We start from the raw sequence: 14,180 nt of genomic DNA on the forward strand, positions 1-14,180 counted from the left end.
GTACCGGCGGTCGAACTTGGGACCTTGCATTTGCAAGGCAGGTGCCAGAACCACTGAGCTAAATCCTGACCCTGTTATGTCTCTTAAACCTTATAAGCAATAGGCATTTACACATGAAGTTACTGTAATGAGGCTCGGTCATATGGTTAGCAAATGTTGGAACCAAAATTCAGAGCCAGACATTGTTATTCTAGAGCTTGCCTCTCTTTTTTTGTGTGTGGTAAAATACACACATAAGATAACATTTACCACTTTAGTAACTTTCTAAATTATTGGTATATGTTCGTAATATAGCAATTACATTCAGCTTGAGGGTTTGATACATATACATATTACATATTTTTACTCCCCCACCACTTTAACCATTTTTAAGTGCACAATTCAGTGGTATTAATTATATTTGCAATGTTTAGAAACCACCAATAGTATGTATGTCCATCACCTTTCAGCATCTCAAATGGAAACTATACCCATTGAACAGTAACTCCCCATTCTCCTTCCTCTCAGCTGCTGTAACCTCTGTTCTACCTTCTGTCTCTGAATTTGCGTGTTCTAGGTGCCTCATATAAGTGGAATCACACATATCTGTCCTTTTGTGTTTGGCCTATTTCACTTAGTGTGTTTTCAAGGGTTATTCAGTTTGTACCATGTATCAGAATTTCATTCTTTTCTAAGGCTAATAATATTCCATTGTATTTATATAATAAAATTTATTTATCCATTAATCTGTTGTTAAACATGGGTTGTTTCTACTACTATTTATTGTTAATGTTATAGATCTTGCATTTTAACCATAAACCTATGTAGATATATTATTCATTATTTTGTAGAAAATACCCTCAAAATCTGTCATTGTTTTATTACTTATTATTAAATGATAAACATTTTGCTCTTGTATTTTCAGTGGGTGAGGAGTTTGGGAACACACTGAGAATGCAGTCAAAACATTAGTGCTGTATTTTCAAGGTGGTTTGCTCAAGTGGCTACAGGATGGTGCTGACTGTTGTCAGGAGGCCTTAGTCCCTCTTTACAGAGGTTTTTCTACTGCCTACATGGTCCCCATGATAAGCTGACTGGATTTGTCTAGGATAATTGATCCCAGAAAGAGTCATGAAGAAGCTATATTCTTTTTATAACCTGTATTCCAGTATCACATTTTATTCCTTAGAAGCAAATCGCTGAAGTTGACGCACATTCAAAGAAAAAGGGATTTAGGGATAACTGCTTTTTGAAGTATTGCCAAGGAATTTGTGAACATTTCAAAACCATTTCAACTGAGAAGCATAAATAAGAAAATAACCTTTGTTAACAGGAATAATTCCTGCTAAAATTCTGTATCTGCCTAGGACATTTTCTAAACACATAGGACCTCATAGTGTATATGTTGTTTTCTAATGTGATTTGACATTTTCTGCATGTATTTGTATTTGTCCTTATCTTAGTTACTTTTCTCGTTGCTGAAACAAAATACTCAATACCCAGAGTTAAAAAGTGAAAGGTTTATTTAGCTCACAATTTGCCGAGGCTTCAGTCCATAATTGGCTGGCTCCAAGGTAGGGTGGCACATGGCAGTGGGGCAACAGTTCATGATGAACTGAAGGTAAGAAAGCAAAGAGAGATCATAACAGCATTTTTCTGCCCTTTTTATCTTATCCAAACTACTAGGATTAGGGTGGTGCCAAACCAATTACAGGTTTAGTAATCACACATACTTAATCCTAGCATCACACACTTTAGATTCAGTCATCTCTGAAAAAACCCTATGATTGCATGAGGCTTTGGGGGGAACATCTAGACACAAACCATAACAGTTCTCGTATTCTATATGTTGTTATTTTATAGAAAACATCTTTCCATGTTATATAGTTTCTTCTCTACCCTCTTAAAAATGGTATTTCATTGTTGTTTTAATTTGCATTTCTTTTAGACTATTGATGGTGAACTTTTTCATATTTTTATTAATTATTTGTATTTTTTGTAAATTAACTAAATATATTTGCTCATTTAAAAATCAATATGTTCTTTTTGGGGGGATGCTATTGTAAAAGGAATTGCTTCCCTAATTTCTCTCTCAGTGAATCTATTATTTGTGTATAAAAAGGCTATTGTTTTTTGAGTGTTGACCTTATATCCAGCTACTCTACTGAATCTGCCAATTAAGTCTAGAAGTCTTTTGGCAGAGTATTTTGGGTCTTCTATGTAAAGTATCATATCATCAGCAAATAATGGCAGTTTAACTTCTTCCTTTCCTATCTTTATTTCTTTTCTTTCTCTTTTCTAATTGCTATGGCTAAAGTTTCCAGAACAGTACGGAACAGGAGTGGTGATAGTGGACATCCTTGTCTTGTTCCTGATTTTAGCGTGAAAGATTTCAGTTTTTAACCATTTAGTATGATGTTGGCTGTTGGTTGTTCATAGATAGCCTTAATCAAGTTGAGATAAAGACTTTCTATGCCAATTTTCTGTAGGATTTTTATCATGAATGGGGGTTGGATTTTGTCGAATGCCTTTTCTGCATCTATTGAGATGATCATATGATTTTTGTCCTTGGCTCTGTTAATATGGTGTATTACATTTATTGATTTACGAATGTTGAACCATCCTTGCATCCCTGGGATAAATCCGACTTGGTCAGGGTGTATGATCTTCTTGATGACCCTCTGTATTCTGTTCGCCAGTATCTTGTTGAGGATTTTTACATCTACGTTCATTAGGGAGATTGGCCTGTAGTTCTCTTTTTTGGGTTGGGTCTTTCCCTGGTTTTGGAATCAAAGTAACACTTGCTTCCAGGAATGAATTTGGAAGTATTGCTTCCCTTTCAATTTTCTTGATGAGTTTAAAGAGTAATGGCGATAGTTCTTCTTCAAATGTCTTGTAGAATTCAGCAATGAAGCCATCAGGACCTGGGCTTTTCTTTGTTGGTAAATTTTTTATTACATTTTCAATTTCATTCATTGTAATTAGGGTGTTTAGAATTTCTACATCTTCTTTATTTAACTTTGGCAATTCATATGTATCTAGGAATCTGTCCATTTCTTCTGTGTTTTCCATTTAATTAGAGTACAGGTTCTGGAAGTAGATATTGATGATCCTCTGGATTTCTGCTGGATCTTTTGTGACTTCACCTTTTTCATTCTTCATTTCAAGGAATTGAGCCTTTTCTTTCTTTTTTTTTTGATAAGGTTGGCTAATGGTTTTTTTATTTTTATTTATTCTTTCAAAAAACCATCTCTTTGATTCACTGATTTTTTTGTATCATTCTCTTAGTCTCCATTGCATTGATTTCTGCCCTGATCTTTATAATTTCCTCTTTTGTACGAGCTTTGAGTTTGTTATGCGCTTCTTTTTCTAGGAGCTTGAGGTTATGCATTAGGTTATTCATTTGAGTTCTCTCTATTTTCCTAATATGGACATTCATTCCTATGAATTTCCTCTGTAGAACTGCTTTCATTGTGTCCCATAGATTCCTGTATGTTGTACTGGCATTATCATTTACTTGTAGAAACTGTCTAATTTCTTCTTTAATTTCCTCTGTGACCCATTGGTTTTTCAGGAGAGTGTTATTAAATTTCCATGTGTTTGTGGGAGTTTTGAGTTTTCTTATGTTATTGATCTCTAATTTTATTGCACTATGGTCTGATAATATACAGGGGGTAACTTCAGTTCTTTTACATTTACTTAGACATGTCCTATGAGCTAGCATGTGGTCTGTTTTGGAGAATGACCCGTGTGCAGCTGAAAAGAATGTGTATTCTGATTTTGTGGGGCAGAACACTCTGTAAACATCTATTAAGTCCATTTGTTCAATAGCTTGGTTCAGTTCTAGAATTTCATTGTTAATTTTTTGTGTAGATGATCTGTCTATTTGTGATAATGGGGTATTGAGGTCCCCCACTACAATTGTATTAATGTTTATTTGGTTTTTCATGTCCATTAATATTTGTTTTGTATAGTTGGGGACATTGGATTTTGGTGCATATATATTTATGATTGTCATCTCTTCCTCTTTGACTGTTCCCTTCACAAGGGTGGAATGACCATCTTTGTCTCCCTTTAATTAGTTTTAGTTTGAAATCTACTTTGTCTGCAAATAAGATTGCTACCCCTACTTTTGAATGAAATATCTAGGAATCAATCTAATAAAAGAAGCAAAAGACCTCTATAGTGAAAACTACAGCACTCTGAAAAAGGAGATAGAGGAGGATATAAGAAAATGGAAAGACAACCTTTGTTCCTGGGTAGGAAGAACCAATATAGTGAAAATGACCATATTTCCAAAACTACTATACAGATTTAATGCAATGCCGATTGAAATTCCAATAATACTTCACAGAACTAGAGAAAACAATCCAAAAATTCCTTTGGAACCAGAGAGACCTAGAATAGCAAAAGCAATTCCAGGCAACAGAGACATGGCTGGGGGTATTCCAATCCCTAATTTGAAACTATACTACAAAGCTACTGTGATAAAAACAGTATGGTACTGGCAAAGAAATAGACCCGAGGATCAGTGAAATAGATTAGAAGATGCAGAAACAACTTCAGACATACTCAGCCACTTCATCTTTGACAAAGGAGCCAACTATCCTCACTGTAGGAAAGATAGGCTATTTAATAAATGGTGTTGGAAAAACTGGATTTCAACCTGCCAAAGATTAAAACCAGACCCATATCTATCGTCATGCACTAAACTAAGATCAAAGTGGATTAAAGATCTAAATATTAAAACAGAAACACTAAACTTGGTGGAAGATAAGTTAGGTAGAACTCTTGAAGACATTGGCATAGGAAAAGACTTTAGGAACAAAATCTCAGTAGCATGGGAACTAGCACAGAGAGTCAACAACTGGGATCTCATCTTATTAAAAAGCTTCTGCACTGCAAGAGAAACCACCAACAGAGCTTAGAGACAACCTACAATGTGGGAAAAAAGTTTTTAGCAGCTGTACCTCAGACAAGGGTCTACTATCTAGAATATATAAAAAATTGAAAAAAACTAGACCCCCTCAAAGTCAAAGACCCAATTCAAAAATGGGCATCTGAAATGAACAGACATTTCTCAGACAAAGAAGTAAAAGCAGCAAATAAATATATGAAAAAATGTTCAACGTCACTGGTCATTGAAGAGATGCAGATGAAAACAACACTGAGATTCCACCTCACCCCAGAAAGAATGGCTGCTATCAAGAAATCAACAAATAATAAATGCTGGCAGGGGTGTGAGGAGAAAGGAACCCTTCTCCATTGTTAGTAGGAGTGCAGACTGGTGCAACCACTGTGGAAATCAGTATGGAGATACCTCAGAGAACAAGGGCTAGAGGTCCCATTTGACCCAGCTATTCCCCTGCTGGGTATCTTCCCCCCAAAATTAAAAGAATCGGGCTGGGGCTTTAGCTCAGTGGTTTTGCCACCTGCTGGGCAAGCGCAAGGACCTGAGTTCGATCTCTGGTACCAAAAAAAAATTTAAAAGAATCATACCACAGCAATATATGTGCACCCATGTTTATAGCGGCACAGTTTGTAATAGCTAAAGCTTGGAAATAGCCCAAGTGCCCATCAACTGGAAACTGGATAAAGATGATGTGGTTTTCTTTTTAATAAAACGGAGTACTACTCAGCCATAAAGAACGAGAAACCAGAGACATTTATAGCTAAACGGATGCATATTGAGGCCATCCTCTTAAGTGAAATAAATAGGACACACGTGTGTAAATACCAAATCGTTTCTCTAGTGTGAGAAAGTGAAAGTGTAATTAAGGATTAAAATGATTAAAATGAATAATTGATAATTTGAAATAGGAAGAAAAGGTTCAAAGGGGTAGGGGTAGCAGGAGGGGAAGGGGAGAGATCAGAGTTACAGGCTGGAATCTGGAAAAAATCCATATATAGATTGTGTTTAAAACTATAGGAAGAGATGAAGATAGAGACTAGGCTGGAGCTCATCAGTGAGTTGGGAAGGAAGTCACTGAGATCAAAGGAGAGAAACGTGTGTTTCCGGAAGAAGCACATACAACTATGTACAGTATGCAATACTCAATAGTGAGATAGACGACTGTTACTGTTTTAGGTACTTATCATAGCATGCTGTGCTTTTCATCCTTTAAAGCATAATCCTACTTACATAAAAGAGCTTACTGTAAAACAGTGTGCTGCTATGCCAGTGGTAGCCTCACATATCTCGTGTTTAACTGCGTATTTGTATAATATCAAGGCCATCATAGATGATTGACGTATACCTTCTCAGTTTGCACTTAGAAGTTGGCACTCTGTGTGGTACTTTGTGATACACACGGATGAAATTACCTAATAACATATTTCTCAGATTGTATTTCTATCATGTGTCACATGACTATATTGAAATTTAAATTTTAAAAATTTGGCTTATGTGGAGTCTACTAGCTAATTAGAATTTTTTTCCAGACCACTGTTTGTTCAGTATTAGTTTTGAAAATCTTTTTAAAACAAATCACATCCTTTGCTGTCTTGTTAATGCTTGCAATTTTTTAAAAATTATATGGAAAAATGTTTAAGTACTTTTCAGTTTTGCTTTGGTTGAGTTCTATTATATTTGAATATCATTATAGATTTTTCCCTTGCATTGCTTTTCTTTGAATAATTTTAACTTTTGTATATGTGTGTTTAGTGGATGGTAATAAAGTTATACATTTTAAAAATTTAAAAAATCAGTATGTTCTTTTTCTTTACTTAACATTCATTACACTTATTGTCTAAGTACTTCCTTCTCACTTACCATTTGTGTAATTGATTTAGAAAATAAATTGTAAAATGTTCTCTTTAGAAAGGATAACAAAGGGAATCTAATCTTTGATTCATCAATGAATCCTATTTTTTCCTTTCTATAGCCTTTTTTTACTACTTTTCTCTTACCAAATCTTAACCTATCCATTTACTAAAATATTTTGTTCTCTGCTCATGATAAAGAAGCATAGGATATAATCAGTGCATTTCATTTGTGCTTAATAAGGAATTATTGATTAATAACCCAAAATAGTAACCACTGATGATATATTGGATATGAGCCTCTAGATAGTTGGAGAGATTTGGATTTTTTGAGAGTTGAACAATTTCCTAGATTTCTGAAATGGTACTTTTATGAGGTAACTGCTTCACCTGTCTTTTTATAACACTATATCTTGATCATGACGTTTTTGCCCAATAAATCTAGGCATAGAGGCTTATATTGGATTCTATTGTTTATATTTCATTTTTTCCAAAATGGTTTTAAGGTGGCTACAATTCTGTTTAGCTTATAGTAGTGAGAATTATACCTTGCTAATAAATGTTGATTAAACCTACTACTTGTAAACCTATCAAATTGAAACACTTATTGAGAAGAAAAATTTAAAAATCCACTTATGAATTTATCCATCTTTTAATGAAAGATTAAAATATGTAATATTTAGATAATTGAATCTTATTAAAAATCTTGACCCTCTCTTGGAAAAAGTGATATGATTTAATATATTCATCGAAAAGAATACATTATTTACTGCAAAGGACCAACATCTAAATCTTTTCCATTCTTCCTCCTTGTTTGTATATAATTACTGAGGTGTATCTATTCCAAGTGATAAGGAATCTGACTTGAGTTTCAGAGATGGAGCAATATGATTGCATAAACTGAAACAAATAGTAGGTCACAAGAGCAATATTGGATTTCCGTGTCTCTTGTCTTGAGGACCTTTAGGACCTTTTCTGTTTATGTAGTAAAATCTCTTTATGTGGTACACAAACATTTGGGCATTTATGGCCAACCTTATTTTGTGTTCTGCTTTACTCTTCCTTTCCTCTAGAATTTCTGAGACAAGTTATTGTAAATCATATATATAATTTTGTGGTTTCTGTAAATGAAAATTCAAATTTTACTAGCATCCCACATATAAAAATATAAAAGGATATGAATTATACAATTTCTAAAATGAACAAACAAAAACCCAAAATGGATCAACTTTTAAAAATTGGGCTGTTCCTGGGGATGAGATCTTAGGTGATTATAGAACTAGGTGACTTTAGAGAATTTTCAACTTTCCTTTTAGTTTGTTATGACCACCGCCAAATAGAAGGATTGCACGAAACAGCTTTGAATGATATATTAAACCCTTAACAACAATTCTCTTACTCTGGTCTTGATTTCTTTTGAGCTGTAGTTTCCTAAGACAAGCACATTTCCTGACAGCCAGGCCAATCAATTGTTTTTTAATTTTTAAGCCTAGATCTTGTTGCTTTAAAGAGTTTGTCAATATTAGCTAGTATAAAATGACTCATTTAATGGTACTTTGTATTTCATTCATGTATTTTAAAAAATGAATCTTTTTCTTTGGTATGTGAGAGTTGAAAGGATCTCAGGTTATTTTACAGATGAGGAAACTAAAGTACTGTTGTGTTAAGTGACTTGTGTAAGATTACATAGCCTGTTAACTACAGAAATACTTACTTATGTAACTTAGATTACACACATTTTATTTAAGGTTAAGGCTTTCTGTCTCTTGCCCTTACTGGTTTAACTTCCTTGCCAAGCAATGCAAAATAACAGTTTTTATATACTATATTGTTTGATAGAAAATGATTTTAAAACTCAGAATTATGAAAAAGAGAACCTTTCCTAAAGAATTTGGTGTAATGATTTAAGAGTTGCCAGTCTTCCCCACAAATTGTGCTCATGCAGTGGTTTCTCTTGTCTACATACTGAACTGTGAGGATTTTTCATGTAGGATAGTCCACTTAAGACTTTCAGCTTTGGATTCTAGGTTAAGGAAAGAGCTCTGCAGGATTCCCTAAACTTTTTCTCATTTTTGACAATTAACAGTTTAATTTCTGGTCAACCTATTTTAGTCAAGGATATTTGACAGTTGTGCTTTTGCCTATTTCACATGCAGAAGTTCAAAGTCAGGTGAAACTAAGCCTATCTGGCCTGGGGAGGGTTATCCTAGAAACAGCAGGTAGGGACAGAAGTTTAACATTTCAGAAATAAGGCCCTAATTTCTAGCAAAGTCTTTGTCACTGCTAGTCAGAAGTAGCCTAATTGCCATTAGGAAAGAATTAATTTCTTAAAAGAGAAAAGTCATAGGGAAAATTTCCTAAGAGCTTTATTATATTCTTTTTCATGAAATTATTTCTGCAACGTATTGATTAATGTCTAACTTTAAGAATTTTATGTAGGCATTTCACCATTATAAATTTGAAATATGGAAAGTCCTTGCAAACATTCTTAGATTGCCTTCTGTCTGTCTGCCTTGTAAAAGATCCTTTTAGTTAAATGGACCATCCTCCTTAAATGATGTCATTAGCTCAGATTGAAAAGACATTGCCTGCAGGGAAATCATTTAATTGAACTGAAGTGCTTTATTTCTGTACATCTTGGAGCAGTTCACTCAGTCTTCAGATTAGATAATTTATATCAGATAATTTTTTCAACTCGGTAGATGATAAAATGTTAAGAAAAGTAATCTCTCTTTCAAGATATTTTGATGTTTCATAGTTTTCCATTTATATCAAACTTAGAATTGATGGTTCTTGAAACATAGACTAAAGACTAAAGTCTTATTTTTCAGATTAAAAAGTATTGTAACTTATTAGACTAAATTATTAATGCATTTGAGTTATATGGGTCAATGGCTTCAAAATGTTTGTGACATATAGAAATGAACCAGCTACTTTTGCTTTTGAGATCTTTTCTACTGCTTTTTTGTGTTTAAGTCAGGATTATTTTTTAAATTAATTTTATTGGTAATTTTTAAAAAATTAATTTTATTGGCACACTTTTGACATACATAAATAATCACATTTGTCATAGGAAATTTGTACCTTTACGTATTATATTTTAATTCTTTTTTCACTTATTCCCCTCCCTTCCTTTCAATCGGTCTTTCCTTCCCCGTTTACAAAACTTTGCTTCTATTGTTTTCCTTCCATTCTTTTTTATTTTCTTTATCCTTATTTCTCCCTTCCCTTCTTCCTCCCCCTTCCCTTGTTCCCCTTCCATTTGTATATTTTCTTCCTACTTCCCAGTATCTGTCATCTATTTTGGTCCTTATTTACCCTTTGGGTTTCTCACACAAGGAAAACATTACAATATTTAAACACATGTGTCCAATTTATTTCATTTAAAAGTATGGTCTCAAGGTGCATCCATTTACCTAAAAATGTCCCAAGTTTATCCTTTCTTATGGCAAAGTAGTACTGCATTGCATATACTACATTTTCTTTATTCATTCATTTGTTGATGAGTACTTAAGTCAGGTTTGTTGAGGTATAGTTTATATACAGTAAAATTCATCCTGTAAGTTTCTAATCTGATGAATTTTGTCACATACATGTATCTGGGTCACCACTACTACAATTATATAATTTAGGACATTTTCATCACCTCAAAGAGTTCTCTGGTGTTCCTTTGGAGTCGGCCTCCTGCTCCCATCTCACCTCTTAACAACCACTGACCTAATTTCTGCTGCTGTAGTTTTGCCTTGTCCAGAAGGTCTCATAAATGGCATATAGTTAGAAAAAGTTTGATGTCTTACACTTGGCATGACACATTTATGATTTATTCCAGGTGCTGCAGGTTTGTGTAGTTTGGTCCATTTAATTGTGGAGGAGTAAGTAGTCCATTGTATGGATGTAGCACAACTTGTGATTCCATTCACATTGTTGGTTGTTCCATTCAGTGTGATTAATATGAATAAAACTACTATAAATGGTTGTGTACAGATCTTTTTGAAGACTTATATTTTCCTTTCTCTTAGGAGTGAGATTGCTGTTTCATATAGAATGTGTATGTTTAACTTTATAAGAGACTCTCAGGCTGTTTTCCATAGTGGGTATACCACTTTGCAGTCCCACTACTTGCTTTGCATCTTTACCAGTGTTTAGTACTGTCCTTTTCATTTTAATTCTTCTAGTAGGCAAGTCAGTGGCTGTTCTACTTTTCATTTCTACTATGTATTTTTTTCTTTCCTTTCTTTCTTTCTTTCCTTCCTTCCTTCCTTCCTTCCTTCCTTCCTTTCTTGTACCGGGGATCGAACTCAGGACCTTGCACTTGTGAGGCAGGTGCCAGAACCACTGAGCTAAATCCCCGGCCCTTCTAACATGTATTTATCTTTATTTTAATCATTAAATCCTGAGAATTTAAAAGCAAAAATAGCCAAAATATAGCATCTACTTGATTATTAGTTGAGTTTGTTTTAAGTATACTAGATTGGTTTGGTTCATGATCCTAAACTTATCATAATCATTTCAGTTTTGAAAAACCTGTATTGAGCTCAGTGTCTAATCACTTTTGGAATTATGAGAAAAAGTCATCATCATTAGATAGTCATGTTCCTAAACATACTACAAGATAAGTGTGTGAAGCAACACATGACTCCTCACCTTTTAGATTTTGCCCTGTTAAGAAATATTTTATTAAATTTCCTTGGAGACTGTACATATGCTGAAATTTTAAAACATTAGGACAATAATTTTTAAAGTCTCAGTGTAAGGTTCAAGAGTTATACCACTGCCAGGTGTGGTGGTGCATGCTTCTAATCCCAGCACTCAGAAGGGTGAGGCAGGCGGATTGCCACGAGTTTAAGGAGACCTTGTCTCAATTTCTATGTATATTTCTTTAAGAAAGACATTTCACCATATTTGACTATTAAAATGTTGATAGTTCTCTACTTTGAAGCTCTCTTCTATCTTAGCACAATAGTGTTGCTATGTTGAAGGTTTATATATAATATGACCACTTAGTCATAATTTTAAGGCCTACACACACACACACACACACACACACACACATTTCCAGTTTATCTGCTTAGATTAGCACTGTTTTGAAAGGGGAAAAGTTATTTTACATAAAAATTAAGGGTGGGTGAATGCTGTTCAAAGATTTATTTACAGTTTCTAAACCCTTGATTAACAACTTTATTCTGGATACTTTAAAAACTCAGAAGTGGTAGGATGTTAGTTTCAAAAGCAGATCTGAAATGTAAAATGTTTTATTAAAATAACCAATGCTTTCATTGAGGGAGAAAGTAGTAACAAGTAGAACAGTATATTAAATCACATAATTGAATTATAACTACTAAAAACTTTTCTGTTTCTTCTAAAGTCTGGTTGGTCTTAAATAACAGTACCTCATAGTTTCATGCACCAATATGTTTCGTGACTCATGTAAAATTTACTTGTAAGGTTTTTAAAATTTCATCTTATTAAATTTAGATTATTTAATGGTATGTAACTCTTCTATCATTCATTTGATATGAACCTACCCCAAACCAGTCACAACAACATCCAATTTTCTCCTAGTCTTCAGTTCACTACTAGGTCAGCAAACTTATACAGAGAAGAGGATGAAAGAGAAGACTGGTCCGATACAGGTAATAGGCAGCTTTTTGTATCCAGGTGAGACAGTTCCTTGCTTCCAGACCTAAGTAATTAGGGGGGTATGAATCCTCCAATAATTCAACCAATAAAGGTGTTTAATGATAGAATGAACAGTTAGAGGTGATGATTAATTAGCCTGGGCACTTTGGGCTGGCCAGTGTGCGTGCAGTAGTACATACTGGCCATCAGCTGGTAGGCAAGCAGTCTTGTAAAGGGCTTTCTGCTCTGACACTGGTCATATATCATTGCAGCTGTGCCCTTTGATTACTGGGAGGGCTTGCAGAGTGATTAATAGCCAGGATCAATGTTTCTGCCCAGCACATGACATTTGGTCACAGAGCAACCATATACTTATTCCCCTTTGGCACAACACTTAGGAGGAATGAAGGATGAGACCTGCCAATTTATAGCTGAGGAGCTTCCAGTTTATAAAATGAGTCAACTTTGACTGTACAAAATTATTCCCCATTGAAATAATTAGTGCAGCATTAAACACAATTAGAACTAAAACTACAGGAGCATGCTAGCTGAATTCAAGCCAGTTGACAGATGGTTAAGGCCGATATTTGGCTGCTCATGATGACCAAGAGTTATTATTTTGCCGAGAAAATGAAAAAGCTTGGAAGTGGATAGTGGGTACTTAAAAATATTAGGTAATATGATATAAAAAATACATTGGAATGTTTGACTCTTCATTGTGACACTCTGTAAATGCAGTACAACAATGAAATATCTTTGTGTGAATGATGTTTATTAGTACAGCATGCAGGCATTATTTAAAACAATTGATTACATGAGGACAACTTTAATATGATATTGTCTTATTTAATGACATATGTTGAGTGTCAGCCTAGTTTTACTAATGCTTTTAAACCCTGCTAGAATTAAAGGTTTGTTGACATCAGATATTACGAACTTAACTACATAATAAAAATATTTGGGTTAAATTTTTCTAAAATGTACACCTTCAACCTTGAATCCTTAGATATGTAAATTAAATTTCTGTATGTTGATTATGTCAGCATATATTGCTATAATGAAAAAAAACCTTGTCTTTTAACTTCCCAAATTAAAGTTTCATAAATTAAAAGTCTGTATTTTCTAAGAGAGTAAAACATGTATTGTGATCTTTTGATAATAATATTTAACTAAAAATGATTTATATTGCATTTGAAGTGCTGGCTGTGTTTTTGTAGCATTTAGTTCAGTATTTTATTGTTTCTGAACTAATGTCGGATGTGCTTTTTAGTTGAGTCATTTTCTGTTCATAATTACTTCAAAGAGGCTATGTAGAAAAATTGTCAGGGTCTGTTGAGTATACTCTATAACTTTAAAATTATTTTCAAAGGGCCAGGCATGGTGGCACATGCCTATAATCTTAGCACTCAGGAGGCTGAGTCAAGAGGATTGCCATGAGTTTGAGGCCATCCTGGGCTACGTGGTGAGTTCAGGGCCAGCCTGAGCTACATAGCAAGACCCCTCTGGGAAAAAAATTATCTTTAAAGAGTGTGTAGTGTGCTATTAGTTTGAGAGGAGTGAGAATTTAGGACTTATAAGAAACTACAAGAAATTTGTATGAACAGAATTTCAGTTTTCCAACTTACACATATGATTATAACTAGATTTGCATTCTATGATGATAGTTACATGTAAGTCAATTTTCTTACCTTAGTTTTTTCTAAATCATTAAGTAGAGACCTAAGACTAATACTGTATACTGTTTGCTATTTATATGTCCCTTTACTGTGTTTGGTATTTACATGCCCCTTTATTTGCAGTTAGAAATAAAACCAATTTAA

At 34.0% G+C, this 14,180-nt stretch overlaps 1 protein-coding gene across 5 annotated transcripts in view; it reads left to right on the forward strand.

Annotated features, from left to right (window-relative positions):
* Window positions 1-14,180, forward strand: part of Skap2 (src kinase associated phosphoprotein 2) — a 310,376-nt gene that overhangs the window by 197,285 nt on the left and 98,911 nt on the right. Inside the window, exon 5 of one of the 5 annotated variants that reach the window (XM_087206611.1) lies at window positions 12,304-13,822. The exons of the other annotated variants lie outside the window; for them this stretch is intronic. The gene's annotated coding sequence lies outside the window, so the exon portion shown is untranslated. The remainder of the gene's footprint in view (window positions 1-12,303; window positions 13,823-14,180) is intronic. 5 annotated transcript variants of the gene reach the window in all.

The sequence above is a fragment of the Heterocephalus glaber genome, unplaced genomic scaffold (genome assembly GCF_053883595.1).
Source record: "Heterocephalus glaber isolate CG9 unplaced genomic scaffold, H.glaber_assembly_v1.0 deba00000676, whole genome shotgun sequence".
In the NCBI taxonomy this organism is placed as follows: Eukaryota; Metazoa; Chordata; class Mammalia; order Rodentia; family Bathyergidae; genus Heterocephalus; species Heterocephalus glaber.